Source organism: Trichechus manatus, unplaced genomic scaffold (genome assembly GCF_000243295.1).
Source record: "Trichechus manatus latirostris isolate Lorelei unplaced genomic scaffold, TriManLat1.0 scaffold00114, whole genome shotgun sequence".
In the NCBI taxonomy this organism is placed as follows: Eukaryota; Metazoa; Chordata; class Mammalia; order Sirenia; family Trichechidae; genus Trichechus; species Trichechus manatus.
Genome location: NW_004444050.1, coordinates 6,245,612 through 6,255,787, shown reverse-complemented (window position 1 = coordinate 6,255,787; position 10,176 = coordinate 6,245,612). Strand labels below are relative to the sequence as shown.

At 40.9% G+C, this 10,176-nt stretch overlaps 1 protein-coding gene across 1 annotated transcript in view; it reads left to right on the top strand.

Annotated features, from left to right (window-relative positions):
- The first annotated feature begins 6,841 nt into the window (after nucleotides 1–6,841).
- The window catches only part of LOC101358867 (cytochrome c oxidase assembly factor 1 homolog), a 105,338-nt gene continuing 102,003 nt past the window's right edge, over nucleotides 6,842–10,176 (top strand). The window contains exon 1 of the mRNA XM_023738317.1: nucleotides 6,842–7,495. The gene's annotated coding sequence lies outside the window, so the exon portion shown is untranslated. The remainder of the gene's footprint in view (nucleotides 7,496–10,176) is intronic.

Genomic DNA, 10,176 nt, shown 5'->3' with positions numbered 1-10,176 from the left:
TTGAGGGCATCTACTTACTTACCTACTCACCTACCTACCTACCTACCTATCTGTATTAGATCTTTTTTTTGCTGAAAGTGAGAGAAAACTCAATCTGTGGCTTAAACAAAAAGAAGATAAATTGGCTTGGAGCAATAACAGAATTCTAAGGTTAGCTATAGGCTTCAAGTACAGCTGGACTCAGTTGTTCAAGGAATGTTCCAGAACCTGGTTTTTCTGTGTCTCTCGGCTACTTTTTGTTGGCTCAGTCCTTGCCAGAATCTCTCTGGCAAGATGGCTGCAGGAGGCATTTTTTTCATATCCTCCCAAGTTTAAGACCAGCGGCAAAGAGTACCTGCTTTATGCTCAGAGCTCCATAAAATGTCTGATTGCACCTCCTTGTTTCTGATTAGAAGACACACTTGTCTTTGGGTCAATCATTATCCCAGGGAATCAGTTTGATTTGGGGAACTCGGTCCAATGTTATACGTAAGTATGTCAACTGAGTAGGAAGAGGAGGTTAGCTGGAAGGAAACTGGAACAGTATCGAAAGCAGGGGAAATGGATTCTGGGCAGCTAAAAGCACTAAATGTTCATACACTAGCTCTAGGGTAATGCACTTAGCAATGGCTGCCTCCCCTACAGTGTCTTGCCCTCTCAGCCCCTCACTCAGATTCCCTTTTGGCTCTAATGAGAGCGCTGAGTTCATTAGGACAGATACTCCTGGCATCCTCCCAGCTCTGTTCTTCCCTGTGCTCTGATAGACACTTTAAATATATTTAATTTCACAATACTCATGTGTCATAAGTATATAGCCCACAAGCCATAGTTTACTGATCCAGGCAATTCGCAACACCACAGTGTGACAAATCTTCCCAGGCCCAGTTCTGCTCTTTCAACTGCTGGCAACGTGCTTAAGGCTTTTATCAACCCCCGCCTCCCACATCCCCACCCCAATTCAGGTTCTTGCCTCCTTCAAGCTTCAAGTCCTGCCCCGCAGTTCTAGGACACTAGGATGTGGTAAAGTATTAACCTCTTTCATAAGTTTATATGTTTAACCCTTATCTTTTATCCAAACTCAAACCTTAACTCCAATCTTAATTTTTGTTTAAGCCACATATAGAAACCTATCCATCTCCTATCATTTGCATTGAAAAACTGGAGTTCGTCTGCCTTTTTTTCTTCAAATGTCTAGAGTCGATGTTCACCCAGTAATCCATAGTTGGTTACAAAATGAATATTGAAGTAGAGACTGCTAATCGACCCCAATATACATTCTCCTGCTTTTGGTCCCTCAAATGTTAGCTGATCACCTGCTGCCCAGAACAGACCACATTTCCCAGCCTCCTTTGCAGCAAGGCATGGTCGTAAGATTAAGTTCTAACTGGAGGTATGTGAACTGAAGAAATCTGTACCGTTTCTAAGTCATTCCTTTAGCAGGCAAGGGTGTTCCCTCAGCTGTTTGTTCTCCCTTCACTTTTGACTGCAATGTAGATCCGGGGACGTAGTGGCATGCTGTTTTGACTATGTAGAAGAGGGCAACACCCTTGTCCTGACATGGACCTGTAACATGAAACTTGCCTCCGAAAACGGAAGGTGCCGAGAGACCCTGGCCTACTATCAATCATCCCCTTTATCTGGCCTGGCTTTTGCCCTAGGCCACTCCAGTGGGGCTTATCTCCCCTCAGCTGCAGCATAACCTTCCCTTCAGCCATTACAAGCAACAACAATCAAAGCAACCATCCAAGAATCAAAAGTTTCACTTCCCAAGCCCCTTCCTTCTTTATCTTACAAAGTCCCATGCTTTCCTGAATCTGGAGCCAATGCAAAGAATCCTGCTTCTGATGCCAACTGTAAAAATGGCGTGTCTGACCGCCTTTAACTTCACAAGGGGGAAGGAGAATCAAGATCAACAGCCCAAGGCTGATTCCTATGAGGCAGGGGTCAGACATGCCTCCCCTCTCCACCATCTTTACCAATTCTGACACCAACCATCCCTCCCACAGCATTCTCTACTTCTCTGCTGGGTTAGATAATTCATTGCAATGGCCACATAGAATTTACAGACCATACTCATAATTATGGGATTTATTAGAGAAGTAACAGGTTGCAGTTCAGGCTCAGGAACACTCAAGGATACAGTTCTTCCATCAGGATAGCCTCTTCCGAGCCATGCTCGCAGGCACACCTCTCCCTGTCCCTAGACCTCTGCCCAAAAGCACTCAGCTTTCTCCCTTCATGGGCCAGGAAGCCCACTGTGCTATTTCCTGCTGCTGGCTCTCTCCATCCAGGTTTTTCCAGTTGGGTCTTGCTGCCTTCAGTGTCACATATCTCTCTGTCTGTCTGTCTGTCTGTCTGTCTGTCTCCTGGGTCCAGGAGCTTCTTAGCGCACGGATCCCAGATCCCAAGGATGTGCTGGCTCCTGGCTGTTCTTCCTTGGTGGTAGTGGAATATTCGCTCTCCTGCCTCTGGGGTGGCTCATTTTAAGGCCAGCGGGATGGTAAAACTGACCAATCCCTTTGTTGGGCCACAACTACCCTGTCACACAGTCCCGCCCGATTACCTGGCTGGGCGTTACAAGACCATGGCTAGAAAGGCCACACAAAAGTAATCAATCACACCACACATGGTTTATTTGACTAGTCCCCTGTTAACAGATATTTCAATGAATTCCAGTCTTCTACTAATACCAACAGTGCTAAAATAAATAGCCTTGTGCATATCATTTCATACAGAGTCAGCCTTCCATATCTGCGGGTTCTGCATCTGCAGATTTAACCAACTGCAGATCAAAAATATTCAGGAAAAAAACGTTTCCAAAAAGCAAAACTTGATTTTGTTGTGTGCTGAGCACTGTGCTGAATCCACGTGATGAAGTGACACGCAGGCATACACTGCTGTAACCTCCCACCATTTCAGCATTGTTAACCTAGCGTCTCCTTCATTCGCTACTTGTGTGCACCCTTCGTTTCTGTGAAAAAATGACTCCTAAAAAGCAATTAAGTGGTCAAAGCAATCCCTCAAAGGCTAGTGTAAGGGGGTTGAGGAGAGTGAGAAGAAGGAGTTTAAGGCTAGTAAGGGATGGCTTACTAAGAGGCTGACCAAGAGGGAGTCACTCGAACAGAACAAGGGGATACTGTGTGGTTTAAAATCAGGAAAGGTGTATGTCAGGGTTGCATCCTTTCACCATACTTATTCAATCTGTATATCAGTAAATAATCTGAGAAGCTGGACTGTATGAAGAAGAACAGGGCATCAGGACTGAAGGAAGACTCATTAGAACACGCTGTGATATGCAGATAACACAATCTTGCTTGCTGAAAGTGAAGGGGACTTGAAGCATTTATTGATGTAGATCAAAGACTACAGCCTTCAGCATGGATTACACCTCAACGTAAAGAACAAAAATCCTCACAACTGGACCAATAAGCAACATCATAATAAACTGAGAAAATATTGAAGTTGTCAAGGATTTCATTTTGCTTGGATTCACAGTCAATGCCTATGGAAGCAGCAGTCAAGAAATCAAACTATGTATTACATTGGGCAAATCTGCGGCAAAAGACGTCTTTAAAGTGTTAAAAAGCAAAGTCACTTTGAGGACTAAGGTGCACCTGACCCAAGCCACAGTATTTTTAATTGCCTTATATGTATGAGAAGGCTGGACGATGAATAAGGAAGACCGGAGAAGAATTGATGCATTGAATTATGGTGTTAGTGAAGAATACTGAATAAACCACGGACTGCCAGAAGAACAAACAAATCTGTTTTGGAAGAAGTATAGCCAGAATGCTCCTTAGAAGTGAGGATGGCGAGACTTCATCTGATATTTCTCTTTTAATCTATAGGTTTTCTAAACTGTTTTATTATAATAATACATGCATATTGTGAAAAAGTATTCAAATAACAAGTTGTGGTTTTAATTCTTCTGGAAGCAGACTTTATAACTATAAATAATATATTTAGTCAAAGTATCACCTCATAGGTTACTTGTTGCAGGGATCTCGTAATTATTATCTAAAGCTAGTGGTCAATCTTAGTCACTTCTTAGTCATTTCTTGTTAAATTTATTCCAAGTATTTAATCTTTGTTGCTGTCATAAATGGAATTTTTAATATCATTATGTCATCTGTTTGTTGTGTCTATGAAGGCTATTGATTATCATATGTTAATTTTATGTCTTCCATATTTAATAAATTATTTTATTGTTTGAGTTTATCATTGACTCTATGAGGTTTTCCAGGCATACTGTAAAATCATCTGCAAACAGAAAGTTTTATTTTTCTTAAAACTATTCTTCTTGCTCTAATTGATTTCTCTAGAGCAGTGTTACACTGTAGTTAAAATAGTAGGCATCCTCACTTTGTTCTCAATCTCAATGGAAATACATCTGTTGTTTCCCATGAAATAAGATACTGGATTTAAGACCATAGGGGTGTGTGTGTGTGTGTGTATAAATATTATCACATTAGGAAAGTATCCCTCAGTTTCTATTTTCATATGTTTTTTTTTTTTCTAAATCATTAATTGGTGTTGAAATTTGTGAAAGGCTTTTTTTTGTTATTTATGGAAAAATCATATAATTTTCTCTTTAAATTTATTAACATGGTGTATGATATTGAACCAGCCTTGCATCTTGGAATCAATCCCACTTCATCATGGTGTATCATTTTCTTAATATATTGTTCGACTCCATTTGAAAGGGGCTGCGTGGAAATTTCACATTTACTGTTTATTGCCAGCAATACAGGCCTAGCTTCCTAGCTATTGTGGTATTGTTAATGCCTAGTTTGCATAGTTCACTTTTGCATGCTTCTGTGATTTTGATTTGTTTTCCTCCTATCCTCCCTTTTGCTTTCCCATGATTTTAAAGTCTAACTAAGTTTCTTCTTGGAGGGTGGCAGAACAAATTGATAACCCTCAAGGACTAGGATTAACTCATCTGCGACATGACAATTGTAACTAATGGTGCCAGATGACCTTCAAGGATTGCCAGTAAGAAGTTAGATCATCTGGGGAGTGCAGAATGTAACCACTGAAAAAGAAACTATAATCTTGTCCATATAAAAACTTTCAGCCAGTCTCCAGTGGGGAGACAGATCTTTTGGAGGAGCTCATTCCCCTCTGTCTCCTGTATATCGATATACAATAAAACACTTTTGCTGCTCACCTCACCCGTCTCAGTATTGGCTTCTGTGACGGGCGGCTCTGACTTGCCACTGCTGTAACAAATTTACTAATATTTTATGTATAATTTTGCATCAAATTTCATAAGCGATACTGGTTTATAGTTTTCTTTGTACTGTCTTTATCTGGTTTAGTATCAGTGTTATGTTTGCTTTATAAAAGGAGTTAGAAAGTTTGCCTTCCTTTTCAATGCTCTGGAAAAGACTATTCAAGTATTTGAGGGTTTAGTAGAATTTACCTATGAAACCATCTGTACCTGGTGCTTTTGGAGGAGGTAGTTTCTTAATAACTTTCTTTATTTACTACATAGGTATAGGTTTTTTCATTTTTCTAACACTGAAGGAGTCAATTTTGGTAATTTGTGCTTTTCCTAGGAAATTATCCATTTCCTTGGGTTTTCAAATTTATTTGCATAGAGTTCTGTAAAGGGATTGCTTATGGTTTGTAATGTCTTCTGCTTCAATGGTTATTTCCTTCCTGTCATCTTTATTTTGTATATTTGTGCTTTCTCCTTTTTTTTTTTTTTTTTGTATCAAGTTGGCTAGTGCTTGTCTATTTCTTAATCTAAAAAAGAAAGAAAAGCAAAAACAAAAATAAAACAAGAAAACAGGATTTTTCATTGGCAATCATCAAAATTAAAAACTTTTGTGCTTCAAAGGATACCATCAAGAAAGTAAAAAGACAATCCATAGAATGGAAGAGTTTTTTTTTTATAAATCATATATCTGATAAGAGATTCGTATCTACACTATATAAAGAACACTTACAACTCAATAATAAGAAGTTAAGTAACTCAATTTAAAAACAGGCAAAGGATCTAAATAGACATTTCATCAAAAAAGATGTATAAATGGCCAATAGGCACATGAAATGTGCTTAACATCATCAGCCATCCAACCTAAACCCACTGCCATCGAGTCTACTCCAACTCATAGCAACTTTGTAGGGCAGAGTAGAACTGCCCCATAGGGTTTCCAAGGAGTGGCTAGTGAATTCGAACTACTGACCTTTGGGTTAGTAGATGAGCTCTTAACCACTATGCTACCAGGGCTCCTTGTTAGCCATCAAGGAAATGCAAATCAAAATCATAATGAGATACTACTTGAAACACACGAGAATGGCTGTAGTCAAAAAGACAGATAACGAAAAGACAGACAAGGATGTGCAGAAATTGGAACCCTCATGCATTGCTGGGGGGAATGTAAAATGGTACAGTCACTGTGGAAAACAGTTTGGCGGTTCCAAAAAGCTCAACAAAATTACCACATGACCTAGGCATTCCTCTCCTAAGTATATATCCAAAAGAATTAAAACACACATGCACATTAAAAACTTGTCCACAATGTCCATAGCAGCATTAGCCAAACAGCCAAAAGGTAGAAACAACACAAATGTCCATCTTAGGGTGAACAGGTAAATAAAAGGGGTATATCCATACAACAGAATATTATTCAGCCATTAAAAAAGAATGAAGTACTGATACATGCTACAACATCAACGAACCTTGAAAAGGTGCTAAGTGAGTCACAAAAGACCACATATTATATGAATCCATTCATGTGAAATGTTCAAAATAAGCAAATCTATACAGACAGAAAGCAGAGTAGTGCTGTCTAGGGCTGGGAGGGATGGGGATATTGTGGGTGACAGTTAAGAGCTGCGGAGGTTTTATGGGGGTGATGAAAATGTTCTAAAATTGATTGTGGTGATCGTTGTTGCTGTTAGGTGCCGTCAAGTTGATTCTGACTCGTACAACTCTGTGAATAGCTACTGAATTCTATCATTGTCCATGTTTGAGTATTTTTATGCAAGCGGAGAAGGGAGGTTAAGGAGAGCTTCTCTAACTTCACAATTCTAGAGCTCTCTCTTCCCTTATGTTTGTACCTTCTCTTCCTCTCTTTTTCATTATACTTCAGGGCAAAACTTTAGCCGACTCACGTCCAACGGTATCCAGTAAATGGCTGGAAAAGCCTCTTGTATGCTTTCTTACTTACAGAGTAAACACCTTTCTCTTTCTGGTATGGAACAGAAAGCGGAGATTTGAAGAAGCGAACCCTTTTCCGCGCCAGTTCGAAGATCTGGGAAGCTGAAGACAAGCCCTCTGGACAACCCGCGGCGTCGACCCCGGCCCACACTTCGAACGAGAGGCCTGCGGGCCGCCTGCGGCTCGCCGCGCCTCAGTTCCTACCCCACGAGAAAGAGGCGCCGGAGGTCTCGACAGCTCCTCCGCCGGCGCTCTCGCCCGCAGGCACTTTACTCCGGACGCCGCCTGCCAACCCGGAAAGAATCCTCTGGCTTTCCTGCGGCGCGCTACCTCTCTCACTGACAGGTTAGAGTCCTCCGGCGAGAGGGAGCGTCGGTTGTTCCCATTCCCAAGAAACTGTTCCCCGCAATCCAGGCAACCTTGTTTGCGCGCGTGATAGTGCTGGTGCAAGGGGAGTTTCCTCAGGGGCAGGGGTCACCACCGGACGGCTCGCGCTGTCGCCGGGTCGTGACCTCTCTCGGCTGTTTCTTGGGCGCCTGGGGGCCCATGGTGGGCTCCGCCCCTTGTGGTGACACAGGGTTCCAAACTCCCTGGGTCGTTATCAGGCCGCTTAACGCTAACCGTGGCCTTGTGCTGCAGTCCTTGCTGAGCTTTCCGAATCAGCGACACAATTGTGAAGACTTGAGATCCTTCCGAAGAGGTGGAACGGGGCAGTTTTGTGGGTGGTCCTAAATTACCACACTCTGAGGAGGACCGTGCCCAGATGATTGTAGAAAATAATTTTCTGGTTCAGTGGTCATATATATTTTTGGACCTATCACAGTTGAGGAATAGGACACTCTCCCAACGGGCTGACTACAGAGTAATTTTTCAACGTGGGGGACGGTGCATGACTATGTACGTGTATGAGTGTTAGTCTTTGCGGGGCGAGAGGAGAGAGGGAGGGTTGCTGTGTGTAATTTGAAAATCCATGGAGATGCTGATGTCCTGATACCTATTTCTCCTCCTATCTACCCCCCCCCCAGCTGCTCCCCATTCTTACCTGAGGGTTACTGCTCTACTTCTAAGGTGGCAGGCGTATCTTAGGATAGAAGTAGCAACTCTCCGGTTACACTTCGCCCATTTAAAAATAGATCTGGTTGCGATATTCTCCTCTTGCATTGCCTTCAGGATAATACACATTTCGTCGTAGTCTGGCTTTAAGACTCCACAAGGTCTTGCTTCTGCTAGGTTTTTCAGTCTCATCCACTTTCATGGAAAACACACACACACTCACTGTGCTCCCGCTATGCCAACCTTCAGGAATTTCATCACTTTGGATGTGACAGAGTTTTATAACGGTTTATCAAAGTTTTGAAATTTATTCTGTTCAGCCGGTATTCATTGAATGCCTGCTATTAGCAAGCAGTGTTTTAGGAGCTGGGGATATAGTGAAAACAAAAACAAACCAAGTTGTTGTTGAGAATATACACAGCAGAACCTACACCAATTCAACAATTTCTGCATGTACAATTCAGTGACATTGGTTACATTCTCCAAGTTGTCTACAGGTTTATTGAGCTATAATTCACATACCATACAATTCACCCATTTAAAGTGTACAATTAAATGGTTTTTAGAACATTCACAGAGTTGTACAACCATCACTGCAATCAATCTTAGAACATTTTCGTCACCCTAAAAAGAAACGCTATACTCATTAGCAATCTCATTCCCTACCCACTCCCTACCTGTAGGTAATCACAATCTACTTTCTGTCTCTACAGATTTGCCTATTATGGACAATTCATATACATGGAATCATATAATATGTACTCTTTTGTGACAGGCTTCTTTCATTTAGCATAATGTTTTCTTGGTTCATCTATGTTGTATCATGCATCAGTACTTCAGTGCTTTTTATTGTTGGACGATATTCCATTGTATCGATATACCACCTTTATTTACCCATTCATCAACTGACCGACATTTGGGTTGTTTGGACTTTTTGGCTGTTACGACTAATGCTGCTGTTACCATTGTGTCTGCATGTATGTTTTCATTTTCTTGGATAAATACCTAGGAGTGGAGTTGCTGGATAACTCTACGTTTAACCTTTTGAGGAAATGCCAGACTGTTTTCCAAAGTGGCTCGCCATTTTGTATTCCCACCAGCAGTGTTATGAGGGTTCCAATTTCTCTACATTCTCAGCAACACTTGTTATTATCTGTCTTTTTGATTGCAGCCATCCCAGTGGGTTTAAAGTGGTATCTCATTTTTTTAAAAATAATTTACTTAATTTTGTTGTTGTTGTTGATGAGACTATACACAACAGAATATACACCAGTTCAACATTTTCTACTTGTAGAATTCAGTGACATTGATTACATTCTTCAAGTTGTGCAATCTCATTATGGTTTTGATTTGCATTTCCCTCATGGCTAATGATGTTGAGCATCTTTTCATGTGCTTATTGGCCAGTTGTATATCTTCAAGAGATGTATCTATTCAGATTTTTTAATTTCAAGAGTTCTTTATGTATTCTAGATACAAGTCCCTTATATATATATGACAGTCTTTTTTTTAGATTATGCTGTAGTTTACTTCAGACTTTTTAATGAAAGAATATGAGGTCAGTTTTAACTCTCCCTGGAGATAATGTTAAAGGTCTGTGTACATAGCCAGAGAGTGATCTGTTTCCCAACTACTCTATGTGGAAGACCAGGCCCAGGAAAAAGTGCTGTGAAGCAAGGGGAAGCTGTTTATACAATGTGCCCATTCTCTAATGAGTTTTGTCTTTTCTTTATTGATTTGTAGAAACTGTTTGTGAAGGGATATCAACCCATTGGTTGTTCGACATTTGGCAGATAGTTTCAGTCTACTGGCCTGTTAACTTTGTTTTTTTATCTTTTTTTTTTTTGTACTTCAGGTGAAGGCTTACAGAACAAATCGTTTCTCATGAAACAGAAGTACACATGTTGTTTTATGACATTGGTTAACAACCCCACAACATATCAACCCTCTAACTTCTCAACCTTTTTTTTTTT